General features: G+C 37.1%; 1 pseudogene; it reads right to left on the reverse strand.

Annotated features, from left to right (window-relative positions):
* Positions 1-2,204: 2,204 nt before the first annotated feature.
* On the reverse strand, positions 2,205-8,429 carry LOC113496442 (annotated as a pseudogene).
* Positions 8,430-8,439: the final 10 nt, after the last annotated feature.

The raw sequence follows: 8,439 nt of genomic DNA on the forward strand, positions 1-8,439 counted from the left end.
GTAAGTATGACAGTCTCTTTGCGTAACATTTATCACGATTAAAAAACATCCATTGAATAAAAAAAATATCCGAATAACCTATTGAAGTGTCGTAACGTTAGTTGTTAACGAACTTATCTAATAGAATAGATCTCCGCGAATGTAGGTAAAGGTGTCTAGGGTTTTAGAAGGACGATAGAAGTCCTCCGGCCAAATAAAAGGCGGTGTCCTTTATAGAGGTTAACACACAGTAGTTCCATTTACCATATTGTATTAATTTAAAGTCACTTCTTTGACTTTACTATAATTTAATTGTTACACCCAAAACGTCATTATACATACTTAATATGAAACAAAAGGGTTAATAGGGAGTTACTAAGTCACTGACATTTGAAATCGTTTCCACATAACAGGTGAATGTGTAACAATTGTTATGTATTAATTGTTAGATGAATAGTTATAATACACCTATTATTGCTATTTTGTCATCTTATTAAAGCGCCGGGGTCCATGAACATTAGTAAATGTCGTTTGCGCTGAATGCCCCGTTGTTTCTAGCTTATAATAGTTCATTTAATTAAATAGTGTCAATTGAAATGTACAATAGTCTTTACTTAAATTATTAGTATCATATTATCGTGTATAGTTCATTGTGTTATATAAGGTGAATAGTGGAGTTCAAAGGTCTTTAGTTCACTTTAAATGGGAGATATGAATAAGATCTTTATTGTAACTATCGGCCATTAGCGCTTCGACCTTTGTTGACCCGGCTTTTGTTTTAGCTGTCATATTTGAACTAATGTGAACTATGTCACTGGGTATTCTTGGCGATTTTTTTCGACGAGTTCGATTAACTGTGGAGCAACTTAATGTTTAGCGGGCAATGGACGCTACGACTTATACATATACATATTATCTTGAAGTTGAAGATAAAACAAAAGACTACAGTTCAACCGAATGGTAGACGTGTACACAAAGGAATTAATATTATTAATTCTTATGCCATTTGTGTCCGAGCCTTCGCAGCATCCATTAATAATTTAATTTAAATCCGCAACAGTTATACGGAAATTCGCAATGTATTTTTGGATTGTGGTAAAATTACATTAAGTAGCAATGGATGACATTTTCCATTGCGTCATTCATAATGGTATTAACTCTCCATTGAATTAATGATCATTGATCATTTATTTTAATGATGACTGACTATCCTAGTACACATGAACATAAGGATTAGTTTATGTATATCGGGATAATTTAATGATTATGACGTCAAATTTGTTTTCATTTGTTAATCGCGTTGTAATTTATTAACTTGTTTCGATGATTGTGGTTTAGTGTGGGTTTATTATAAAATGTGTAACTATTGTTTTAATTGGAACGGAACAATAAGTACGTATCAATATCTCAGTCAAGACAAGTCAATGCTTAATTGCAAACATTTGATTAGGAGCAGTTTTTAAAAGAAAGTAAAAAGTATTTTAGTTTCTACTACAATTATGGTTAAAGGCTAAATCATTCAAAAGTATAAACAAACAGTTATTTTTCAATAAGCTACAAATTGATCATGTTTCATTCAATGCTACTATTATTTCTCTACTTAGTTTATTTATATCTTCCTGACACAACAACACTGGAGTAATTTCTGACCTTAGCAGAATTCATTATCATAAGATTTGCTTTATTCCATTGAGTCTTACGTTCATTGAGATATCTTTCGTGTTTCTAGTAAATTTCCACACCGCCCACTTGCTCCGTCAAAGAGACTTGGGTATTTAGCTATTTTCAGTACGATATTGAAGTTCTCATGAGGAGCTTTTTAGGTATTATATCTAGCTATTTTTTTAGAATAAAACCGACCACGTTGAGACAGCTAAAGATGTAACTATATAAAGTGAGTAAAGAGTTATCCAGTGCCTTAGGGGCGAACAGGCGCTTGGTCACGTTGAAAACGCAGGAGAAACAGATGCTGTTATCTACGTCACTAGTAATAACACGATCATGATACCCTGTAGTTTTTTTAATATTATGGATTTCATTAGATTATGTGAGATTTCGTACTGTAAAATTTTGTGCTTTCAATATGGGAGAGGCGAATGCGGCTTTTGCTTTTCACGGGACTGGTTGAGCTTAAGATCAAGGTCTGCAAAAATAGATCAAGACTTAAATACATCTAGAAGCACACAGCACCAGAATTATCATTAAATATTGTCATCTGCTGGTCTATAAGAATGGTAACAAGTGTGTGGAGGACAAAAAAATTTTGCTTCTTGACATTTCATTCACAAATATGACAACAATTTATACACGAAATACGTCGTGTGTTTTTGAGTGGCGATTTGTCGCTGATTAGAGTCGTTGGGTCTACGTAGTCTGACTGGGCTATTCTAGCGCCTAAATGTTTGCTACCTTGCATGTATATAGGCAGCTTATTCAAGCTTTGGTAGGAACTATTGTTGGATTTTGATGGAGAACTCGTTGCGCTAGTTTTTGTGACCATGCTAACGCTTTTCTCGTATTTTGGACGAAACACTTCGGGCTTTTCATTGATATTGTCACAACTCAGAGACAATGCTTCGAGATTATGTTTCTCAGTCTGGCTTTCTGATAAAGTGGTATTTTCACAGACACTTTTACTAAGCAATTCGTTATTGACTGCATACACTATGGTTGAAGTAGTAGGACTGGCGTCAGTCGATGTTATTATAACTTTGATCTCACTTTTGATCAAATGTTTTGAATGTCTTCAACCTTAGTTTGTTCAGGTTTGTTTTGATTGTCATCTGTATGTTCGTCACCAATAATACTCCTAAATCTTTGTAAGAGATTTTTGGAATAACTTCTAGGGTTCAAGTTTGGTCGCTTTTCATTTGTTGGACTTTTTAAGTCTGACTTCGTACTATCAGGACTGCTCTGGTCATTAGCGTTAATTTCAGACTCTTCATTATTTTTGTTGGTGTTTTATTTTTGAATCGACTCAAAACATTCTTCAGTGAGAGCATATTTGATGTAGGTTTGTATATTTTGTGTTCTGGGTGTATGACTTCTATATCATTGGATTTCGTTTCATCATTTTGTTCTAAAGGCAAGACTTCACAGGACGATGTAGTAGATATATTTAAATTCGGTTGAGATACAGTAAGGAGGTTCTCATTTTTATTCTTGTCTAGATGTATGTCTTCGAATTTACTTTTGTAACATCTGTCAATTTCTTCTTCTAGTTCCAAGGTGATTGGCTTATATTTTGGACGTAATCAGACTCGGTACTATTAGATTTGTTGAATTTTAGAATGTCACCATCACTCATATCGTCATAATTGATTTCACTTTGATCTGAAGCTATTGTGTACGGTCTGTCTGTGCTCATGACTTTACCGTCTCTATTTAGATACGTCTTGCTATTACTATTAGGTTTACATTTAAATGTAACTAAGTTACTATCTTCTTGAGTACTTGTAACTACTTGAAAGCTTCGTGGTAAGGAACCTGATTTTCTGTCTCTTGATACATTAAAATGTTCCTTTTGCCTGCTCAGCCATATTTCTGGGGCGTTAGGACTTTGTTGGTCTGGGCTCATTGGTAAGTAGTCACCGGGTAAATCACTAGGTGTGTCTTTCTTCCGTCGACAAACTTCAACTAAAGAATCATAGACATTTTCGCTTATTATGGGACCTTTACTTTCCATAGTCACGTAGTATTCTGATGACATCCGGTTTACTTTTCTGGTGATCGAACAGGCACGTCGTAAATACCTTCCGTGTTTTGTAATTTGTTTAGTTTGTTAAAAGATAAGTACACGTAGTCTGAATCGGGGCCTAAATGTGGATTAACGACACCAACATCGTCATTTGGTGGGGTTGACAACCTCTTTGGTCTACTCACGTGTGGATTATGTTGTATTACCTTACTTTTAGTGTTAACAGAATGTAAACTTTCTTCAGCACGGTTATCAACTCTCAAGGTTTCATAAATATGATCTTCATCTATTTCATCATTAATTTCGGTTATGGAACTTGTAGTTGTGAGATCTTCTTCCTCTGTTTTGTCATCGTTTAATTTTCTGAGTCTGACGTCCATATTTAGGTTTAAATTTTGTTGAGTCTAGGCTTTTTGCTAGGACCGGTATGTTCGGGATTTGAATGAGACTTCATTAATCTTTGATGCCGTCTTTGAGCTGTGTTTCTAAGTTGCTGCTTCTTTATTAGCTTTTGAAACTCTCTATTTTGCATTAACAGCTGAGAGATAATTTGTTCTAGAGGTTGTTCGACTTCTTCACAACTTTCTAAGACCTCATCAGGTTTTGTTTCTGTTTCACAAGTCTTATCATCTACTTCGGAACCTTCGTTTATCACTTTCTGCTTATTTAAGTACTTTACTTTCTCCAATTCATTCTTTTTGAAAGAATCTGTTTTCTCTATTAGTTTCTTGTATGTTTCTTCATCAATGTCTTCATCTTTACTAATTGTTTCAGGTACTGGGTTCGGTGTTTCTTTCGGCTTATCAACATTTAGACTATCGGTAGACTCAGAAATGTGTAGTATATTTTCAGTAGAAACATCGGTGGAAAAATCAGCGTAGAATTTAGCTGTAGTATCGGAACCCACTCGCAGACCCTTTGCTCTGTTCTTTTTTATTTTAGAAATCTTCTTTGGTATGTTTTAGTGTTGTACATTCTAATTTCTACCGTTTGTTTTGTTGGACCGATTCGTTTTCTGTTATCTAACTCTGGGTCAGATATAATTTGTGCCATCACTTGCTTTGACTTTTTAGTGATTTTGTTGGAGCCGCAGTTCTTGCATTCAAATTCTATCTTTTCATTCCCTCTCACTTCCGTTCTTTCCTCACCGTCTTGTGTTTCTTAGTTACAATCCCAATCATGTTTTGTTGTAGACCCGGTTCAGACTTTCTTCTCCACGTTCCTATTTTAGACAACTTAGATCTTTGAGGGTCATCTTTAGACTTCGACCTCAAAGTATCTGTTTTAGGTTTTTTCACTTTCATTACATCTGGATCTCCTTGAGTGTATCGTACTATTAGAATCAGTGACTACAATATTTTCTTTAATTTTAGCGCATTTTAGACATGTCTTTTGTATTTGTCTGACGTTTGTTAAAGAATTATTGGTGTCACTCAAATCTTCCTTGCTTTTGCTGTTATCAGTATATCCTATTATATTGTCAGATGAGTGGTACCCTCTAGTTTTGGTCAGGGAACTTCCGAATTCTTTAGTGAAACTTTTCTTGTGAAGATTTGAAGTCTGAGCATTTGCAGGCAGATTGCTTTCTTTCTAGATGTTCGGGCGCTTCCGGAGTCGATGTAATGGAGAGATCTATCACACTCGGGGCATTTGTCACCGAGTTCACCATCGTCATGTCTGCACCCGCATTTTTCGTTTCCTCTTGACCTTAGATAGTTCTGATTCGCAGTCAGAACAGAGGTCGATGTAGCAAGTTTCACAGGTATAGTCGGTCCCTTTTTCAGCTGAAACTTGAGTACAGTCACATTCCTGGCTTTCGGCTCTGGAACTAGGGACGGGTGTATTTTCTGTTACCCTTCTTCAGGCGTCCCCGAATTCCGTTTCGAATGATTTCCTTCTTTCTCTCTCTAGTTTTCGTTTTTCGAGGTACTCTGGTGCTGAAAGTTGCTTCCTCATTGACGCTTGGGTTATGAGGTTGTGGGATTTTTCTGCTAACATATCATCTGAAAAAAAAAACAAAAAGAATGATTATGTGTATAGTACTGTAACGTTCAGTGGGTGTATACGAGGGTATTATTCAACAGATTTTCATAGTAACTTCTTTGATGAGTATGAAAATCACTTACCATCAGTTTTGTTTTGTCCAAGTTCCATGACCAGCTGTCTCGCGTGTGATGGGATAACTGCATTGTAGTTTTCCAGAATCACCTGAAAATTAAATTTGTATAAATGAATAATATGTAACTTATCACTGCTAGAAACATGTTTTATCTGTTAATCATCCATTTTTATCCCAGAAAAAGTTGACCAGAACCAGAAGAAGTTACCACCCCATTATTTTTCTTTTTTTAGTATACAGCATTAAACACAAAGGACCCTCAACACTCTACTTCTAACCCCTATTTTGTAAATACATATATATGTCCTTGCTCCTTACCCTCTTGAGCAGCAGCGTCCACTCGCGCTTGTGTCGCGGCGAGCGCGCCTGCAGCGTGAGCTGTGCGCGCGGCGCGTCCCACGGGATCACGTGGAACGACAGGGGAGCCCCCGCTATCGACTCCACCAGCATCATGTTGTTGCACTGTGGACAGACATTCATATATTATGATATAATACTCTACATCTTTCACACAACGCCATCTAGTGTCGAACTGAGCAAAGCTTGTATTATGAGTACTTGTCTAGTAATGACGATAAACATACGTGTACATTTCTAAATACATACATAATAGAACGTAACAATAGAACAGGACAAATGTTTGTGTGATCAGCACCATCATTTGTTTGTATTCTTACATTTACCGACTAGTGTCGGTAAACCCTAAAATTTACTGGCACAACTTAAGATAACCAATATTCGGGGTTTTGCAGTTACATATATATCATATTGATGATCCTAACTGTGACTGGCTGGAAAACTTACATAATTTTCCTTTCAGAAGCCTCGTGTAGGGAAGAATCCACTCTGCGCGCAACGACATAAGGTACAAAATCACTAACAGAGCGAGTGTAGTTAGTACATACCATAATGTGAGACTTGTAGGCCAGCACGCCGTCTTCACGGTTCTTGGTGACGAGCAGCATGTTGTCGAAGAGAAAGGCGTGTCGCATCGCCTTCGCGCCGAAAACTCTGAAACGGTATATGTGAGAATTTAATGATAGGGTTTAAAGAAAAAGTTTACTTATTGTTATTAACATAAGGGTCTGGAAAGATTTTTACAGGGACTTCAATAAAGCACCAGTCTTACTATAGGATATGGTGGACTATTCTGAAATTCAATATTTGTGGATTTATAAAGGCAGTTGTTCTATGCAAAATTGGGAATAACCCTTTTAGTATACTGACTGAACACAACTTAACTTAGGAAACGATTGTACGAGACAGGTGCTACATCAATGCATCACCTACAGTAAAGTGCAATGACTGCATGGATAGCAAAGTGATTGAACTCATTGAACGGGTTGGATCCCTTCGTAGGACAAGCATTTAGTGATCCACGAATGCTTGTGCCTGAGTCAGTGTGTCTTTGTCACTTTTATGTTTGCGAAAAAATACTGGACACTCACCTAAATGTCCCTTCGGCACACAACTCTCCGTACGTTGTCAAATCTGGACCGTTCCAGCCGTACAGCAGCGATTGTATCTCCTGAAGACACGAAACAGAAACACTTAGAAGGCAGTTAGTATACAGGCATGACGGAACCTAAAGATCATCAAATCTAAAATTGTTAAGGGATCGAAGACTTTAACCGATCATGATCAAATATTAATTAACTTATTACGATTGAACAAGTTGCAAACTTATCAAAGTTATATATTAAACATTTTTATTTATTCCAAGATACCACTGACAAACAGTAAAGAACAATATCGTTAGAAAATCTAGATTCCAAATATTAGAATCTGACATCGCTAACCCGCAGTGAGTTAGCGTAGTGATCAATTCTCAACCCTTCCCTATGCATATAGAAAGAGACCTGTGCCCAGAAGTGGGACGTATATAGTCTACTATTTTATCTATTGAGCACAAGCTTATTACAGCAAATCTGGATGTGGCTAGCACAGGACCGTGGAAACTGGCACAAGAAATGGGAGGCCTATGCCCAGCAGTGGGAAGATAAGGCCGTAAATGATGATGATGACAAGCTTGGTATAGTCCTAGTTAGTTGCTCTTGTTTACCTGCACACGGACGGCGTGCTCGTGACGCCGCTTCATGTCATCGATGTGCTGTGCGATGCCTGTCATCTTCAGCAGCGCGTATTCCGTCTCGCGAGATGCGCACTGCTTCACCACATTCTGGAAGTTATCACATAATATAAATTAATGATGAAATACACATCCTCATAAATATTTTCGATACCGTTAACGCCGCTTTCACCATTAAGCTTTTAATTGAATTTGGCAATAATGGGACTGGACTCCAACAGAACTTGGAGCAATGTTCTAGCTTTTTGACTTCGTAAAAAGCTAGACCAAAGAAAGACCGATTTAATACAAACTCAGGTCTTGATATTTGTATTCAAAACTGGCAATGGGGAAAAATAAGTAATTTGAATATAAAAGGAATGCATTATTTTTATTTACCTTTAAAGTTTTAAAACAAACAAACAAACGAACCTGCAACAACAAATGGTATTTCAATATCCTCTGCACCGGCTTCAACAAATACGATGCAAGAGGGAGAAGGTGCCCAACTCGAGCTGTCTCTCTCTGAACTCCCTCGCACTATGAGGCTCCGACGCTAGAGCTGCCAGTCGCTCC

Source organism: Trichoplusia ni, chromosome 1 (assembly GCF_003590095.1).
Source record: "Trichoplusia ni isolate ovarian cell line Hi5 chromosome 1, tn1, whole genome shotgun sequence".
Lineage (NCBI taxonomy): Eukaryota > Metazoa > Arthropoda > Insecta > Lepidoptera > Noctuidae > Trichoplusia > Trichoplusia ni.